The sequence below is a fragment of the Nicotiana sylvestris genome, chromosome 2 (genome assembly GCF_000393655.2).
Source record: "Nicotiana sylvestris chromosome 2, ASM39365v2, whole genome shotgun sequence".
NCBI lineage: Eukaryota > Viridiplantae > Streptophyta > Magnoliopsida > Solanales > Solanaceae > Nicotiana > Nicotiana sylvestris.
In genome coordinates this window covers 39,921,336-39,925,618 of record NC_091058.1, presented here as the reverse complement: position 1 = coordinate 39,925,618, position 4,283 = coordinate 39,921,336, and positions in this window count along the sequence as shown.

Below are 4,283 nucleotides of genomic sequence, written 5' to 3'. Positions count from 1 at the left end.
AAGGAAAAAGTAACCAGTGGGAAATCAGTGGTCCAGTTGAGAGGGGTAGATGATAAGCCAACTGTGGTAGCTGAGAGAGGGTCGTCAAGCATTGTTACAGTGAAACCAGAGAAAGTTAAAGTGGTAATACCAGGGGTCGCAAGTAAACCTGTTGTGGTCGTGAAGGGTGCTCGCACAGAGCCTGTTATTATAAAACTAGTAACTCAGCTTCCAGTAATCAACAACAAGGCTGGGTGACGGTTATTTACAAGGGGAAAGAAGTCAAAGAAAAAGTTTGTGAAGCGCAAGGTTTGACTCGCTCAGGAAGGCGTTTTACTCCCGAGGAGTTAAGAAGAGCTAAAGATAATTCAACGCCGGTAAAGAAAGTTGTAACTAAAGAAGAGACAGAGGAATTTTTGAGGAAAATGAAAGTGCATGACTATTCTATTGTAGAGCAGTTGAGGAAAACGCCCGCTCAGATCTCATTACTCTCGTTGCTAATCCATTCAGATGAGCACCGCCAATCCCTGATGAAAATCTTGAATAAGGCCCATATTCCCGACAAGATCTCGGTAAACCATCTGGAAAAGATAGCCAACAAGATTTTTGAAGTAAACAGAGTCACTTTTTCTGATGATGAATTGTCAGTAGAGGGTACTGAGCATAACAAAGCCCTTTACCTGACAGTGAAATGCGAGGATGCCGTGGTTACCCGGGTATTGGTTGACAATGGTTCAAGTGCAAATATCTGTCCTCTCTCCACTCTAATCAAGCTGAAAGTAGAAGATGAGAGGATCCATAAGAACAATATCTATGTACGGAGATTTGACGGCGGAGGCAAAGACTCAGTCGGGGACATAATATTGGAGCTGACCATAGGTCCAGTAGAATTCACAATGGAATTCCAAGTGTTGGATATAGATGTTTCCTACAATTTGCTATTAGGGTGACCGTGGATTCACGCCGCTAAAGCAGTACCATCAACACTCCATCAGATGGTCAAGTTTGAATGGGACAGACAGGAAATAGTGGTGCACGGCGAAGATAATTTGTGCGCTCACAACAACACCATTGTGCTATTAATTGAAGTGGAAGATGACAAGGGACCATGGGTCTACCAAGTTTCTGACGCAATGTCCGTCGAGAAAGTTCCAGAAGGGAAGTGTATCCCGAATACGAAGATAAACGCCGCATCAGTCATGGTAGCGTATGAAATATTGAAGAATGGTTTTGTACCAGGAAAGGGTTTGGGATCAGCGTTGCAAGGCATCATACAGCCCGTGTCTCTTCCTGAAAACTTGGGAACATTTGGTCTGGGATTCAAGCCCACAGCCGCAGACATAAAAAGAGCCAGGAAATTGAAACAGAGGACATGGGTCCTTCCAAAGCCGGTCCCACGTCTTTCCAGATCATTTGTCAAGTCCGGTACAAGGAGTTGCCCAGTGACAACAATTCCCAGTTCTGTGATTAATCCTGACAAGGAGTTGATTGGAAGATTTAAGAAGTTGTTCGATAGTGTGAACATGGTGGAGATTGGAGAAGGTTCTAGCAACGCAGAAGTGCAATTTGTTGGGACAAAAAAAAAGCTTAATAATTAGAAAGCTACTCCTCTCCCTACTCAGAATGAGTCTTGGTAGTTTGCTTTGATTTTCCTTTAAGTTTGTACGGATTATTCCAGGGTTGTAATCCAGGTTTCATTTTTTTCAGTCTGTTTGAGTGTGCAAACCTTGTTATCTTTTATCAATCAATGAAATACAATTTCCTTTTCTTCATTATTCCTGATGGTTTTCATTCTTTTTTTCTATACAGTTCTTTTTACGCTGGTTCTAATGACATGGCGTGCATAAGGAATCCTCAATCCAGTCTTAAAAATCAATCTGATTCCGAAATGTTAGTTCAAGAAGTAGATTGTGATTACGAATCAGAATATGATGATGAGCATAAAGCCTTCGAAAAGATTAGTAAGGAGTTAATTCACTTCGAAAAAAAACCCAAACCCAATTTGAATGACACAGAAGCCGTCAATTTAGGGGACACAGACAATGTCCGAGAGACTAAAATAAGTGTCCACCTCGAGCCAAAAATCCGGGAGGAGTTAATCAAAGCACTCATCGAGTACAAAGATGTTTTTGCGTGGTCATATGACGACATGCCGGGTTTAAGCACTGATTTATTGGTCCACAACTGCCCATTGATCTGGTGTTCCCTCCCATCAAGCAAAAGTTGAGGAAATTCAAAATTGATATGAGTGTGAAGATCAAAGAAGAAGTTACCAAACAGTTGGATGCAAAGGTTATTCGGGTCACCTGATATCCTGTTTGGTTGGCTAATGTCGTGCCCGTACTGAAGAAGGATGGCAAGATCAGAGTATGCGTCGATTACCGAAATCTCAACAAAGCAAGTCCGAAGGATAACTTCATGTTACCCAATATCCACATTTTGATCGATAATTGTGCCAAGCGTGAAATTGGATCTTTTGTGGATTGCTATGTCGGGTATCATCAGATTCTAATGGATGAAGAAGATGCAGAAAAGATGGCGTTCATCACGCCATGGGGAACTTATTGCTACCGGGTAATGCCATTTGGTTTGAAGAATGCTGAGGCAACTTATATGACGGCGATGACTACTGTATTTCATGATATGATACACAAGGAGATTGAGGTATACGTAGATGATGTGATCATAAAATCAAAGCATCAGGCCGACCACATCGGGGATTTGAGGAAATTCTTCCAGAGGCTTCGCAGGTACAACCTCATGCTTAACCCCGCCAAGTGTGCATTTGGTGTTCCATCCGGAAAACTATTGGGATTCATAGTCAGCCGGCGAGGCATCGAGTTGGACCCATCAAAGATCAAAGCCATACAAGAATTGCCACCTCCGAGAAATAAGACTGAAGTAATGAGTCTGTTAGGAAGGTTGAACTATATCAGCAGGTTTATCGCTCAGCTCACGACGACTTGCGAGCCTATTTTCAAGTTGCTAAAGAAGGACGCTGCGGTCAAGTGGACTAATGAGTGTCAGGAAGCATTCGACGAGATAAAGGGATACTTGTCTAACCCGCCTGTGCTGGTACCACCAAAACTAGGGAGACCTTTGATTCTTTACTTGACTGTCCTGGAAAATTCATTTGGCTGTGTACTGGGGCAGCATGACGCCACCGGCAGAAAAGAACATGCCATCTACTATCATAGCAAGAAGTTCACAGCTTATGAGGTCAAGTACACTCACTTGGAAAAAACATGTTGCGCCCTAACTTGGGTGGCACAGAAGTTGAAACATTATTTGTCATCCTACACTACTTACCTCATTTCACGCTTAGATCCATTGAAGTATATCTTTCAAAATCCTATTCCGAGATTTTGCTCATAGAATTTGACATAATCTATGTGACTCGGACTACGATGAAAGACCAAGCATTGGCCGGTCATTTGGTCGAGAACCCGGTCGATGAAGAGTATGAGCCACTGAGGACTTATTTTCCTGATGAAGAGGTAATGCGTATTGATGAACTAGAACAGGCCGAAAAACCAGGTTGGAAACTTTACTTTGATGGGGCTGCTAACATGAAAGGAGTCGGAATAGGAGCGATGCTTATTTCTGAAACAGGGCATCACTATCCTGTTACGGCTCAGCTTCGGTTTTATTGCACCAACAATATGGCTGAATACGAGGCATGCATTTTGGGTTTGAGGCTAGCTGTAGACATGAATGTCCGGGAAGTTCTGGTCTTGGGAGACTCAGATCTTCTGGTGCACAAAATTCAAGGAGAATGGGAAACGCGAGATCTGAAACTCATACCATACCGATAGTGCTTGCATGATCTTTGTCAACAGTTTAGATCAGTGGAGTTCAGGCATATTCCAAGGGTCCATAATGAGGTCGCTGATGCTTTGGCTACCCTAGCGTCAATGCTGCACCATCTGGACAAATCCTATGTCGATCCTTTGCACATTCAAGTACGAGATCAACATGCTTACTGCAACATGATTGAAAAAGAATTGGATGGCGAATCGTGGTTCCATGATATCAAGGAATACATCAGAATGGGAATATACCCAGTGCAAGCCACGGGGGATCAAAAGAGAACAATTCGACGGTTGGCAAGCGGATTTTTCTTGAGTGGAGGAGTTTTGTACAAAAGAACACCAGACCTGGGATTGTTAAGATGCATAGATGCTAGACAAGCTACGTCTGTCATGTCCGAAGTACATTCAGGAGTCTGCGGACCACATATGAGCGGATATGTGTTGGCAAATAAAATTCTCCGAGCAGGTTATTATTGGCTCACCATGGAGCGA